The sequence below is a fragment of the Rhinoderma darwinii genome, chromosome 7 (genome assembly GCF_050947455.1).
Source record: "Rhinoderma darwinii isolate aRhiDar2 chromosome 7, aRhiDar2.hap1, whole genome shotgun sequence".
Lineage (NCBI taxonomy): Eukaryota > Metazoa > Chordata > Amphibia > Anura > Rhinodermatidae > Rhinoderma > Rhinoderma darwinii.
The window spans coordinates 42838464-42854714 of record NC_134693.1 but is presented as its reverse complement, the minus strand read 5'-3'; positions in this window follow the sequence as shown (position 1 = coordinate 42854714).

Here is a 16251-nt window from a genome sequence, read left to right as displayed (position 1 = left end):
TTCCAAATCCTTATAGATAAGACAATAACCAACTCCCCCACAATCAGTTAAAATTTGCTTTGCATTGACAGTGTGTCTTCTGGTCATTTACACAGTGCTGGATATAGCCAAAATTATGTTGGCACCCCCTATTATTGAGTTCAGCTGTTTCAGCCACCCCTATTGCAGAGAAGTACATAAAATCAAGTTCACAGTTATGAAAAATCTACATAGACAAATATTGCTAGTAGTTTGGGTTGTACTGAAGAGCTCAGTGAATTTAAACGTGGCATTGTCATACCATTGTAACCGTGTAACAGGTCACTGGGGCAGAGCTAGCAGATGAGAAATTTCACACAGTCAGGTAAGTGCTATTATTGTGAGGTGGAAGCATTTAGGAGTAACAGCTCAGGCACGAAGCGATAGACCATGCAAACTCACAGAGTGTGGCTTCCAAGTTCCGAGAAGCATTGTGCATAAAAACCGCCTGTCCTCTGTGGCATCACTCACTACAGAGTTCCCAACTGCCTCTGGAAGTGACATCACAGGAACTGTGTATCATGAAATAGGTTTCCATGATCGATAGGCTGCACACAAGCCTAAGATCACCATGTGTAATTCCAAGTGTCAGCTGGAGTGGTGTAAAGTACGCGGCCACTGATCTCTGAAGCAGTGGAAATGTATTCTCCGGGGTGATGAATAAGGTTTTCTAGTAGTCTGATAGACGATTTGGGATTGGCAGATGCCTGGAGAATGCTGGCTACTGACATGCATAGTGCCTACTGTAAAATGATATTGAGATGTCTGGGGCCATTTTTTTTAGGGTTTTGGCTTGGCCCCTAATTTCCAATGAAGGGTACGGTTAATGCTACAGGTTTGAGGAGTTTTAAGTAGAGGAACTCAACTCGGTCTGCACAGAGCCTGGACCTCAACCCTATTGAACACTTTTTGGATGAATTGAAACACCGATTTCGAGCCCGGCCTGCTTGTCCAACATCAATGCCTGACTTAAATGCTCTTTTGGCTAAATGGGCACAAATTCCCATAGACACACACCAAAATCTTATAAAAAGCCATTTTAGAAGAGTGGATGCTTACATAGGCGCATAAGGGGACCCAACTCCCCATTAACACCCATGATATTGGGAATGGGATGTTTGACAAGCACATACAGTGCGTGTGTGATGTCAGGTGTCCACATACTTTTGGCCCTATAGTGTTTCTTGAATTCACGAATGAAGATGCAATTTTAAGGCCAGGTTATACCAAGTATACAGGTATATTGTTCCCACTACTCAACTTATAAAGGGACTAAATTAAAAATATTTCTCAACAGATGTTTTCTTGATCTGAACAATAGTGTTGTGACATTATAAAATTCCATAGATGCTACAATTGCTGCTCTCCAATGTATTTCACTGACTTTGCAGGGGACTTGCAGTCTGGTTGAGATTTAGTAAATGCTACAGGCTTCTCAGCATCAGTTATGAAAATAGCAATTCACCTTCCTGGATGGCCCTCAGACTGCGGACTTCAGCCAGGATGGAAACCTTCACATCATTTACATTTAAGCTTTCACTGAGGTTTGGCATTGAGGAACATTGTCCTGCTGTGCATTTTATACTTTCTCCAGGACAAGACAAATGGTTTCTGTAAATGCTATACTTCACTCTTCTACACATACCATTAACTTCCAGTTAGTGCCTGGTTTGTTAGTTAACGTTTTCTCATTTCTGTTCTCTAATAACTCCTACAGCTTAAATGTAATTAATCCTTCCAGCCCATGGCCCAATTACAAATAAAATGAATAGCAAAATGAATAGACAGATTCCTGCAGGGTTCTTTAAGTGTGGATAGACAATACCGAACATTGCAATTTTCAGACACTTTAGCACTCCTCTGTTGGAGGCGTTCATATTCCATTTCTATAGTCGAGATAAAGCATAAAAGTAATACAATAAACATTAATACATTCCAATTTAACACCGGATTGCCATTATGTTTTCTTCCAATTGAGCTGCTTATTTCCCAGCAGCTAAAGATTTTACCGAGCCGAATTTGTCAGTCCCTTCTTTGGGTCTGCATAGTTTGTGCTTTGTAATAATTCGGAGATGAGATAATAAAGTATATTTCCTCACATAATTAATAATCTCACAATGAATGATGTCAAATGACAAACTCACCTCAGCTCTGCTCTCTGTGCATAGACCTTATTCAAATTGTTAAAGCTTTCTATATGGTTTTCCTTGTCATACAGCTATTCTACTACCTCAAGGGTATTATGATGTCATTAGTGCTAAAACAGATGACATAGTTTAGAACGTATAAAAAAAATAGTTTGGCTGTAAACATGGTCAACGATTAAGATGTTAGGGGGTCTTACTCAAAGGCCAAGTTCACAGCCAATGAACCAAGGAGCAGATCTGTTAAATTTGGCCGCACACAAGAACAAATTGGGAAGCGGTCATGGCAATTGCGACCAATGGTTGGATCTAGCGGTTGTGAAGTCTCAGGAACTACAGCTGCTTTTAAATGCCCTTTCTATGGTCCTGGGATTTATGACTCCATTTCTACTCAACACGGCAGGAAAGGGGTAAAGTGATAAGCTCAAATATAATGAAAGATAGTGACGTGGTTATTCTAGCCTCTCTGCCCATTACCCAGAAGAAGCCTTACTGACTGCGTTATAATGGTCCACTGGAAAACTGAAGGATTCTCCAGTGGGCCCAGGCACCAATGCAATGGATGAGTTAGTCTGAAAAAGGGGGCACACCAGTAGCTCAGATCCCTGAGAGAGTGCCACTGACTATGGAAGAGTAGAGACATTGGTTCCCTGCAGCGCTATTCACTCGTATAGGTCACACGTTGTTTAAGACCTGTGGCGTACTATACAATGGGAGGTCGTAGATGGCGTCCCGGCCCAGGTGGCGCAATGTTACTGTGCCCGGCTTCAGACAGCAGGTTGTAGGAGGCAGGAAGAGGACGCTGACGCTCCTCATGGGAGTGGGGTTAGGTGATTTTTTTTTCATTGATAGGGGGGACCTAACTACATAATGGGAAACCTAAATACTATATAAACGCACAAGGGGGACCGACCTACTAAATGTTGGCAGAAAGAGGGACCTAACTATTATATGTGGGCCCAAAGGGGTCCTAACTACTATATAGGGGCATAAAAGAAGGCTACGATTGTGTGAGGGCGCACAAGGGGACCCAACTACTGTATGGTGGCACAAAGGGAAACATTACTACTGTGTGGTGGCACATATAGAAGCATAATGGTGTATGAAGCACAAAGGGGGCACTATTACTGTGGAAGGCACTAAGAGGAGCACTATTACTGTGGGGCCTAAAGAGGGCACATTAATGTTTGGGGTCACCATTACTGTATGGGACACAAAGAGGAGTACTGGGGGCCTAAAGGGGGACTATTACCATGTGGAGCACAAAAGGGGGGTACTATTACTGTGTGGGGCACCAAGAGGGGGCATATTTCTGGCCCAAGACACTCCAATCCAACACTGCTCACTGATGTTGAGATACCGCAGTGTGATCTATATTCATAATCATCATGAAGGCGCCTTTCAGTTTTCCATCTGTACATTTTTGGCTGCTCTCTTTTGTGATACATCTATCACCCTCTATCACAGCACGTATACACACATAGAATTTTAATGGTATACTATATCATTTAAAACATTTATATCTGTACTGACATAATAAAACAGTGTGCTCATAGCAATGACAGCATTGCTACCCCTTATATACCATGTCGCCTGATGGGTGCCCCCTTACTCCTTTCTATGCACACTGAATGGCCACTTTATTAGAGACACCTGCCCTTTGACATTTTGAGCTTTCCGGAGTGCCATTGCTGTCTAAGTGAAGAATAAATTTAAAATTTAGTGGGCAAAAGAGCGCAAAAATGCAATTACTGAGCAATGGAAAAAACATCACCTGTTCAGATGAATCCAAATTAATGTTGCAACATGCTGATGGGAGAGTCAGAATCTGGCACAAGCACCATGAGGTGGAGTAATTGTGTGGGGATTGTTTTCTTGGAACACCCTGGGTCCTCAAATACCAGTGAATGAATGTTTGAACAGTAGAACTTAGGCTTCGTTCACATCTGCGTCAGGGTCCCATGATGTTCCGTTGGAGCTTCCAGTCAGAACAGGACCCTGACTGAAACAAATGGTTTCAATGGTGATGGATCTGGTGCCAGTGGCTTCCTTTTGTCTCAGTTGTGCAAGGGTTCCGTAGTTTTGACGGAATCAATACCGTAGTAGACTACGGAACCCTTGCACAACGGAGACAAACAGAAACCATTGGCATCAAGTGTGATACAAACGGAAACCTCTGGTTTCTGTTTGTTTCAGTCAGGGTCCCGTTCTGACGGGAAGCTCCGATGGAACGTCAGAACGGCACCCTGACGCAGATGTGAACGCAGAATTGTGGCCGACCAAGTTCATCCCTTCATGGCAGCTGTTTAACATATGACAGAAGGGCATTTCAGTGGCAACTGTGTGAAGCTTTCCCGTCCGCATGAACCAATAATTTTGCAGAACAATTTTAACACCTAGTAGAATCTAGGTCACAATGATTTTCTGCGGTTCTGAAGGCCAAAGGAGGTTCAATGCACTAATAGATGGGTGTCTCTAATAAACTGGCCATTCATTGTATGTACACTCACAGATTTGTCCACCCTTAACTGTTTTGGAATTGCATTTGTCATGACACCAATTAAAACCAAAAAACAAAGCATACATTAAACGTTTTTTGTTTTTTTACATGGCAGTCTATGGGTGACTGATAGCTGATGGATGGCGTCAGAGGTATACTTTTTTTACATGTTTGTTTAACATCTCGCTCCATCTATCTTGGGATATGTTGGGTTAGAGATAATTAAGGGAGGACATAACTGTAAAAATACATATACACAGACTTTTAGGTGTACGTACAAACCTATATAGTGTATATAATTATTACACTAGGCATTGCAAGAATAAGAGCAAAACATGATAAGGGCAGATGTGAGAAAAGCCATTATCTTCTTGTGTACAGAAAAGCATATCACTTGAAATATTCAGATTACAGGCATGTTAATGCCATTAAAGAAAAGGCTGACCTATTTATACCTCAACAAAAGTAAAATCTGAAGGAATGGAGGATAATTTAGGAATGCAATTCCCATTAAACTATGCAAGTAAGCATGAACTGTAAAGAGTGGATTTTGTACATTTGTGCTTAGCCCTCAGCAGTTAGCAGGTGTGAATCAGTCAATTGTACAATTCATTTGTCTACCTAATTGCACTGAAGATAGGCTTTTACGTTGCCTATAACATCACACTAATGAGTATGCCTTTTTTCCCTTCATTCGATCCAACTAATTTATTCCTGTTAACTTCCTTTGCAGAGCTGTTCTTCTCACTTAACCGGTGACAACACCCCTAGTAGGTAGCACTACACAGTTTAGCCTCTACTAGATTATTTCTTTTCATAAAAAAAAAAAAAGCTGTAATTGGTTGCCGATCCCTTCCCAACATTCATTAAAAACCTTTGGCTTGCATATTGAATAACAGCAATTTCCTGAAACTGACGGCCTGTTCTGTGTGAGGGAGGGGAGAATGCTAATAATTTGGCTAGCTGAATTATCTTCCTCATTCAATGCGGTATGCCATTCTTTTGCAGCAGAAATTGCAGTTAGGTGGTGAAACTGGTTCTCTCTCGCAGGCCCCCTACCAACACCCTGAGTGAAAACAATAAGAAACAAGCCAACCATTCCCTGCTACTGTGATTACAACATCCTTAAAAGTGATTATATGGCTGCTGTAATCAAATGCAATGAAAGCTGCCTGTTAGAGCTTCAATAATTACTCATTTCTGCTAACAGCTTGCTTTCAACGTAGCACTCTGGGACGGGGAGGGGGTATTATCTTTTCCAATGAAGGAATCAGTAAAAGTTTGAGCTGGTAATAATGAGGTTTGTTGTTGGGTAAAAGAGGGGCTTTAAAATGTTGTAGACCCAGCTTTTTCTTCTTCCTTTATTGTGCATGTAATAGAGTTAAGGTTCATCTAGGGTTCACATTGATACAGAAGAACATTATAAGCAGAAATGCATCTTGAAGCTTCTGGGCACCAGTAGAAAAGTTATGCGAGGGTATATTTCACCACAGATATCACACACTGATATATATATATATCCTCCTGTGTAATACAGGAATTTACGCAGGGGGGGGGGGGTTACACTGTGAAAACAGTTCCCTTTCAACTGCATGTGCGTTCTCAGGATGCAGATACTGTTGAACAATATGGCAAGGCAGGGAACTTTATAGACTGGCGCAATGCAGTGACATCATCACGCTCGCCTGTGCATTTATGGAATCACCAGTTGAGCAATTCTTAGGGTGGAAGTTTATGGAATTGCTAGGTGAGCGATACCCCAAAGGCTGCTGGAGACCATCAGGAATTAGCGTGCAAATAAATCTGCAACCCCAAGTCTAAGGCCTCATTCACACGACAGGGTTTCCCGGCCGGGTGCCGGCCGTTCATAAATCGGCCGGCACCCGGCTGCATTAGGAATAATAGACCACTAATGGGGCTATTCACACGACCGATTTTTTGACGGCCGGCAAAACCGGCCGTCAAAAAATAGGACATGCTCTATTTTCGGTCGGGCACCCGGCCGCCCGGCTCCCATAGAAGTCTATGGGGCCGGGTAATACACGGCCATCACCGGAATGTGTCCCGAGTGATGGCCGGGTTTTCCGTCGCTTGCGCTCTATCTCCTCCTCCTCACAGCGCAGAGTGCATGTGAGGAGTAGGCGTTGATGCCATTCGGACGAATGGCTGTACGCTGTACACTGTGTGGCAGGGCCGGGGTGTACAGCAGGTGGAGGGAGTGCTGCGCTGGCTCCCTTCCCCTGCTTGTTTTAAAAGCGCCCTGGCCCGACGACACCTTCCATGGCGCCGCTAGCAGCTGCTGCTGCTGCGGCTGCTACTACTGTAGCGACGCCACTATAGCAGAGCAGGGAGGTATCTCCCCGCTCTGCTATGTGCTAGCCCCACATTAGCTCCTTGAAGGAGCGGAATCCCCGTGTTTTCGGGGATTCCGCTCCTGGACAGAGCGCTTGATGTCTCTGTCCATATCTGGGCAGTGACATCAGGGGAAACTCCTGAAGCGGAATCCCCGAACACATGGGGATTCCCCTTCAGGAGTTGCCGCTGATGTCACTGTCCAGATCTGCCCGGCCCGGAACGGATGCAAAACAAAATGGCCGATTTTACCGGCCGACACTCGGGCTCGGGCGGGACCCTGTCGTGCGAATCCCGCCTAAGGCAACTCTATGGTTTTCGAAGAAAACAGAACCAACCCAGATTAAAATTATCCACCCTTAAATCTAATAGGAAGAAAGACAGAGAAGTGGGATAGGCTCAACAACTAAAGCCAGAACCGCCCATAAGCCAGACTAGTAGTGATGGTAATCTTAAAAGTGACGGACATTTCCTAACAGTTGCTAGCTGTACAGGATGTTTTTGTAACTTGTGTTTATGAGCCTTGTAGTTGTCAATTGTTTAGTTGCTGTCACGAAGGGTCTGTGGACCCACTGGGCCGTCCCGCCTTGGCGGTAAGACAGCTGGCCAACAGGGAGCAGGTGAAAGTCTATAGTTCGTATAGGTACCTGTGGCAGCTCATACAGCAGCAGGGCAGGCTTGGCTTGGACTAGGCAGCAGGTAGACGTCAGGCGAGGTAAAGCAGGTCAGACGTGGATACAGCACGACACGACTTTGGCACAGCACTGTGCTCGACCAGGATGGTATGGAAATGCAAGGAACAGGAACTGGAACAGGTACAGGAACAGGAACCACACTGGCAGGTCATCACATAGACAAACTAGGGAACACAACAACGCTCAGGGATAGAACTAGGGCGCTGGACCCTCTTATTGTCCAGGGTACTCACGAGTCAAAGTTCATCAACAAGGTCCGGTGCGCGCGCTGCCCCTTTGAGAGCGGGCAAGAGTGTGTGCACGCACCCTACGGGATCCGGCTGAGGTGAGTGGACGCGAGTGCTGGCGTCTCCTGAGGAGGAGGCTGGGGCCAGTGCTTGCCGACTCGTGGCTGCGGCGTTCAGGGGGGGAGCGGAGCTGACGGCCCGCAGCCACAGACATTACAGTTGCTTTTTTACCACTTTGTTAGTGTTTCCTGTAAAATATTGGCAAATTCATTAAAATATTCTCGGGCTTGACTGGCACTGCTAACTGTACAGGTCAGAAGAGGCCTGTAGCCTGAGCTGCTCCATTAATAATGGGAGCTGGGTTAGGAGAGCATTCATTTTATTATTTTTTGGGTACACTTTAACTGTGAGTTCGCTAAAGGTAGTAGTTTAAAGGGAACCTGTCACCAGCATTTCACCTATTAAACCAGCAATACCAGGTCGTAGTGGGTGAAAAATCATTTCCATATAACTTATAATTGTCTTCTTAGTCGGCTCTGTAGCCTTTAGTATTCAGTTTTTTTAGTATTCCCACAACGTATGCGAATGAGCACAAAAGAGTCATATCTTCGTTTGAAAAGAGTCAAATCTTCATTTGAAAAAAGAGTCATATCTTCATTCCTCAAGTCTTTCCGAATTTACCCTGCCTCCTTACCTTTAATTGACAGCTCCTCGCCTTCCCCCAGCACACAAAATACAGCGTTTGTGCATTGATGTCCTCTTCCGGTATGTGCGCACAAAGGGACACGGGATTATTTCCATAAAAGGCGTGAAATGTTTGCAGACCGTTATTTACAGTCGAAGGAGGAGTTTAGGAGAGGGAATAAACACAATGAACTTTCATAGCAGCGGCCAGTGAGGGACATGTAAAGTTCAATAGGTGAAATGCTGGTGACAGGTTCCCTTTAACTGTGTATTGAGAAATATCACTGTGAAGGGACAGTAAGGGGACACTCGTAGAGCACTAAAGGGGCACTAATACAGTGTGGGGGCATTATTACTATCTAAATAACTGTTTAACACTAATTTTGGGGTAACTAGAGTAGCAGCAGGCACAGTAATGAGGGGAGCAGCAGGATAGTATAAAAGAGGAAGCAGGATGGGAAATTTATGTAGAGCGTGGGGAATAGGTGGGAAGAGTGCAGGAAAAGCAAAAAGCCAAAAATGCCTGGGCAACAAACTCTGCAGAGATGAGCCATGGTCATGAGAAGTTGTCATGGAGGTCTGGGCAGGATGGAGAAGAACAGAAGGTTTGTGACTGACAGGTTAGCAAGTAATCTCACGGTCTACCCTGGGACAGCGGCACTAGGACAGGCAGGGCAGGCTGTACAGAAAAGTAGATTTTGCTGAGCTGAGGATGTGGCTAACAGTATTTGGGGAGAAAGTATCCTATTCTCTTCAGAAGAGTATACAGGAACCTTTCTTCCCAGTAACCGACAGTCACATCCTCTGCTCAGCTGCTTTATTAGAAGCTTAGAGAATGAAGAGAGTTTTTTTTAACCATCCTTGAGAAAATCCTGCATACATCCCTGCTGTAATATCTATTTACTTTATGCAATTAAAAAAGCAGAAATGATTTGGATAGTGAGTGACCTGTCTGTTTAATATGATTACATACACTACCGTTCAAACGTTTAGGGTCACTTAGAAATTTCCTTATTTTTGCACGAAAAGCACAGTTTTTTTTCCAATGAAGATAACCTTAAATTAATCAGAAATACACTCTATATATTGTTAATGTGGTAAATGACTATTCTAGCTGCAAACGTCTGGTTTTTAATGCAATATCTACATAGGTGTATAGAGGCCCATTTCCAGCAACCATCACTCCAGTGTTCTAATGGTACATTGTGTTTGCTAACTGTGTTAGAAGGCTAATGGATGATTAGAAAACACTTGAAAACCCTTGTGCAATTATGTTAGCACCGCTGTAAACAGTTTTGCTGTTTAGAGGAGCTAGAAAACTGACCTTACTTTGAGCTAGTTGAGAATCTGGAGCATTACATTTGTGGGTTCGATTAAACTTTCAAAATGGCTAGAAAAAGAGAGCTTTCATGTGAAACTCGACAGTCTATTCTTGTTCTTAGAAATTAAGGCTATTCCATGCGAGAAATTGCCAAGAAACTGAAGATTTCCTACAATGGTGTGTACTACTCCCTTCAGAGGACAGTACAAACAGGTTCTAACCAGAGTAGAAAGAGAAGTGGGAGGCCCCGCTGCACAACTGAGCAACAAGACAAGTACATTAGAGTCTCTAGTTTGAGAAATAGACACCTCACAGGTCCTCAACTGACAGCTTCATTAAATAGTACCCGCAAAACGCCAGTGTCAACATCTACAGTGAAGATGCGACTCCGGGATGCTGGACTCAGGGCAGAGTGGCAAAGAAAAAGCCATATCCGAGACTGGCTAATAAAAGGAAAATATTAATATGGGCAAAAGCACAAAGACATTGGACAGAGGAAGATTGGAAAAAAGTGTTATGGACAGACGAATAGAAGTTTGAGGTGTTTGGATCACACAGAAGAACATTTGTGAGATGCAGAACAACTGAAAAGATGCTGGAAGAGTGCCTGACGCCATCTGTCAAGCATGGTGGAGGTAATGTGATGGTCTGGGGTTGCTTTGGTGCTGGTAAAGTGGGAGATTTGTACAAGGTAAAAGGGATTTTGAATAAGGAAGGCTATCACTCCATTTTGCAACGTCATGCCATACCCTGTGGACAGCTCTTGATTGGAGCCAATTCCATCCTACAACAGGACAATGACCAAATATAATGGTGGTTTCTCTTGGCTCAAATACCCACAAAATCTCTCTCAGACCGGAGCAGGCAAAACTAAATTGGGTATGATCCAACAAATACCCTAAATAACATATATAAAGTACAGTGAAGTTTACCGCTCAGACGGCACTGGTAACAGTCCAATATCATTCAGTATGGGCTCTCTCCCAGAAAGATGCAGTGGACAGTCCGCAATCCAATGAGGGTGTGGATGGTAATTCTTATCCTTGTAGTTCCACCAAGCTCCTTATCGTCTCTCTCCACATTCAAAGAACTCCTGGTAGGAAAAGGATCTTATGTCTCTAATAGATGGAAAAAGGAAGACACATAGTGCAACACCCTCTGCAAAAAGATTGCTCCACGCCAAGTTTAATCCATACTCACAGAAGTAACAAGAAATAAAAGCATCAAGGTAAGTAAAAATCTTTAAAATTTCTAGGCGGCACGCCAAACACTCTCGCCCGACCCTGGGTTTCGCCCTTCCGGCTTCCTCTGGGGCATGTGTGACGTGTCTAATTAACAGGTTTATATAGCCGCATATCATTTAAATTTACATACATTTACATACATAAAAAATGGTTAAAAAAACATATACACCCACAATGATCTCTGCAATATATAGAGATAATCTGATCTTACCATCATGATCGTATACATATATATACACTTTTATTATTTTTATATAAATGCCTAATCTCTTTAAAAAGTAAAAAAAAATATATAATATATTATGCTAAACAAGCCTATTTGCCACCTTTATAGTTGATTAGATTCCACATATCATCCCATATCCATTATATTGATTTTTATTTATATTTTATCAGTTGTTTTATATTTTTTCTGTCTCTAATTTTCCACTTAGTCTGATCTATTTATATTATTTATATTTTATCAGTTGTTTTATTTTTTCTCTCTCTAATTTTCCACTTAGTCTGAACCCCGCAAACTTCTCATGGCCGACGGTCCGCTTTCAGCTGCATCGCTGGGTCTCCTAAGTGACCCAACAATGCAGCACTAGCAGCCGGGGCGTCACTAAGGCTGGGTTCACACACACACTATTTACGGACGTAATTCGGGCGTTTTAGCATTGAATTACGTCCGAAAATGCGGCTCAAAAGCGTCGGAAAACATCTGCCCATTCATTTGAATGGGTCTTACGATGTTCTGTGCCGATGGTCATTTTTTTTTACGTGCCGCTGTCAAAAGGCGGCGCATAAAAAACTGCCTGTCACTTCTTCAGACGTAAATGGAGCCGTTTTCCATGGACTCCATGGAAAACCAGCTTCAATTACTTCCGTAATAGACGCAGCAAAAGACGCCAGTACAAGCCATTACGGCTGAAATTACGGTGCTGTTTTCTCCTGAAAACAGCACAGTAATTTCAGCCGTAACAGACGCTGCCGTGTGAACATACCCTCAGGGCTTAAAATGTCCGGGAAATAGCCCCAATACATATGTGTCCGCCCCAAAAAAAAGTGTGTATATAAGACAGCATAGCATATCTATAGCACTACGACCCTATAAACTATGGATAGGATTAGATACAGTGGCTGAGCAGACAGTATCACACATGATAGGATTAGATACAGTGGCTCAGAAGGCAGTATCACACATGATAGGATTAGATACACAGCTCAGCAGACAGTATCACACATGATAGGATTAGATACAGTGGCCCAGCAGACAGTATCACACATGATAGGATTAGATACAGTGGCTCAGCAGACAGTACCACACATGATAGGATTAGATACAGTGGCTCAGCAGACAGTACCACACATGATAGGATTAGATACAGTGGCTCAGCAGACAGTAGCACACATGATAGGATTAGATACAGTGGCTCAGCAGACAGTACCACACATGATAGGATTAGATACAGTGGCTCAGCAGACAGTATCACACATGATAGGATTAGATACAGTGGCTCAGCAGACAGTATCACACATGATCGGATTAGATATAGGGCCCAGCAGACAGTATCATACATGATTGGATTAGATACACAGCTCAGCAGACTGTATCACACATGATAGGATTAGATACAGGGCCCAGCTCGCTGACATTGCGGCTCCAGCGCTGGACCCAGGATAGGTAAGAATAATAATTTTGCTTCTTTATGTGTTACTGATTATTTTTGTGTGTTTGTGTTTTTTTTACAGGTTCGGTTGTTGGACTTCGGATACGAGGACTTCAATTACGGCGTTTTTTTTATTCTCAATAAAATGGTTAATGAGGGTTGTGTTTTTTTATTTCAATAAAATATTTTTTCTATTTGCTTGTATCTTTTTAAACTTTATTATCACCGCCTTAGTAATGGCCGCTGGCTGATTGACAACCTCCATCACTAAGGCGAGGCTTAATGTTAGCCAGTGCAGAGGCTACACTAACCCCCATTATTACCCCGGTACCCACCGCCACCAGGGGTACTGGGAAGAGCCGGGTACAAACCAGTACCCGACCATCTGCAGTGACGGGCAGGCACCGGGGTGGCCGCAGGCTGGTAGTATTAGGCTGGGGAAAGCCAAAAACAGTTTTCATAACCAGCCAGATACAATAAAGCAGCAGCAGGCAGCATTACCAGGATGGGAAGGGCCACTGTTTTTGGCCTTTCCCCTCCTGATAATAACAGCCTGCGGCCACCCCAGTGGCTGACCATCACTACAGATGGTCAGGTACTGGATCGTACCCGGATCTTCCCAGCACCCCTGGTGGCGGTGGGTACCGGGGTAATAAAGGGGGTTAGTGTTAGCCTCTGCATCAGCTAACACTAAGTCCCGCCTTAGCAATGGATGCTGTCAATCAGCCGGCGGCCATTACTAAGGCGGTAGTAATATAGTTTAAAAAAAAACACAAAGACATAGAAAAAATATTTTATTGAAATAAAAAAAAAACCCACACAACCCTCATTAACCATTTTATTAATAAAAAAAAAAGCTGTCATCGAAGTAGTCCTGGAATCCGCCGTAGTCCAACGACCGAACCTGTAAGAAAACACACAAAAAATGATTAGTAACACATGTGTTAGGGTATGTGCACACACACTAATTACGTCCGTAATTGACGGACGTCTTTCGGCCGCAAGTACCGGACCGAACACAATGCAGGGAGCCGGGCTCCTGGCATCATACTTATGTACGACGCTAGGAGTCCCTGCCTCGCTGCCGGACAACTGTCCCGTACTGAAAACATGATTACAGTACGGGACAGTTGTCCTGCAGCGAGGCAGGGACTCCTAGCATCGTACATAACTATAATGCTAGGAGCCCGGCTCCCTGCACTGTGTTCGGTCCGGAAACTTGCGGCCGAAATACGTCCGTCAATTACGGACGTAATTAGTGTCTGTGCACATACCCTAAGGCTTAGATACAGGGCCCATGTGTGATACTGTCTGTGGGACCCTGTATCTAAGCCTACCACAAGGTAGGCTTAGATACAGGGTCCAGCAGACAGTAATCTTATACAGTATAAGATTACTGTGTGCTGGGGCCCTGTATCTAAACCTACAGTGTGGTAGGCTTAGATACAGGGCCCAGCAGACAGGATCACGCATGGGCCATGTATCTAAGCCTACCATGTGATTGGCTTAGATACAGGGCCCAGCAGACAGGATCACACAATCTGTGATCCTGTCTCATGGGCCCTCTAAGCCTGCTACATCGTAGGCTTAGGGGTTGTGCAGTCCCTAAACATTGATGGCCTATCCACAGGATAGGCCATCAATAGCTGATGTGTCGCCCGGGACCCGCAAATCAGCTGTTTTGAAGGGGCCGCAGCACTCGTACGAGAGCTGCTTCCCCTTCATTTCACTACTCGCCCACACTGTGAATCGCCGACACCGATTCACAGTGTGACCGGAATGAAGGGGAGCAGCTCTCGTACGAGTGCTGCGGCCCCTTCAAAACAGCTGATTGGCGGGTCCCGGGAGTCAGACCCCGCCAGTCAGGGATAACCTTACCTTCCTCTTCGGCCGCGGCGGGAGTTCTGTCGTCTCGATGCTGTGCGCGGCGGCATAGCGCTGTGACGTCATGCGCTGCGCACAGCGCCTGACGTCAGGACCTCCGCTGCGATCCGGAACCAGGAAGGTAAGTAAAGTATGTTACTATAGTAACAGGGGCCCGCGGCCCGAGTTACTATAGTAACTTTTTATTCATGTGGTGCGGGGGGCCGTGGGCCCCCCTGGCTTCGGGGCCCGGTCGCAATTGCGACCGCTGCGACCCCTATAGCTACGCCAGTGTCTCAACCCCATAGAGCAGTTGTGGGAGCAGCTTGACCATATGGTACGCAAGAAGTGCCCATCAAGCCTATCCAACTTGTGGGAGGGGCTTCTGGAAGCATGGGGTGAAATTTCTCTCGATTACCTCAGCAAATTAACAGCTAGAATGCCAAAGGTCTGCAATGCTGTAATTGCTGCAAATGGAGCATTCTTTGACGAATGCAAAGTTTGAAGGAGAAAATTATTATTTGAAATAAAAATCATTATTTCTAACCTTGTAGCACAGGATACAGGTAGCAGGTACGGTAATACTGGGAACTGGAAAGTGCTAAGGGACCATTTGCAAAGACTAACACGGGTAAACACAACAACGCTCAGGCAGTGAAGGAAGGAGTGGGGCCCTTCTTATAGTCCAGGGTGATCATGGGCTAATTTGACACACTTTTCAGGTGCGCGCTGGCCCTTTAAGTCCGGACATGAGCGTGCGTGCGTGCGCACCCAACGGGACACCGCAGAGTGAAGCGGAAGTGAGCACTGGTGTCTCCTGAGGAGGAGATGCAGGCCAGCGCTCACAGATCCATGGGTGCAGCCTTTGGGAGGTGAGTAATACCGACAATCCGTGGCCATGGGCGTTACAGTAATCCATAGATGCCCACTGATTTGAATAGATAACCTGCAACGTAGAAGGGTATGGAAAAATCAATACTTCGAAGCTGACCTCATGGGGGCTCCCATTAGCAGTATTACCAAATATACGGGCTAGGGGTACCGCATAATGCCTCCACTGTTATTATAAGTCCACTTGCGGGTCATCACACTATGACTGTATTAATGGTCTCCACCTTCTCATGAAAAGCTTCACCTATACCCAGGATGCTTAATCTACTGCCGAGTGCTCTGTCAACAGGAATAAACTCAATTAAAAAATTAATCAATCAGATATTGCAGTACTGCCGTCAAATGTGTAAATTAATTATATAAACGACCATATGTAACCCTCACAACCATCTGAATGTGCGCTATATGTATACACACACACACACACACACACACACATACATGTACCACCACATACCGAGGCTAGAAACCTTTGCTCTCCTTAAAAAGGGAGTGCCTCAGAGAGCATTTTGCTGTCACTCTAGGCCTTTTCCCTTTCACGGTCTGTTAAATTTAGATATTTGCTTGCTAGAAATTATTAAAATCTACTGTTAAATAACTCTCTGTGAGTACTAACGAGCCTTACTAGTTACGCATCACTGGGTGCAGTGTTAGAGGTGC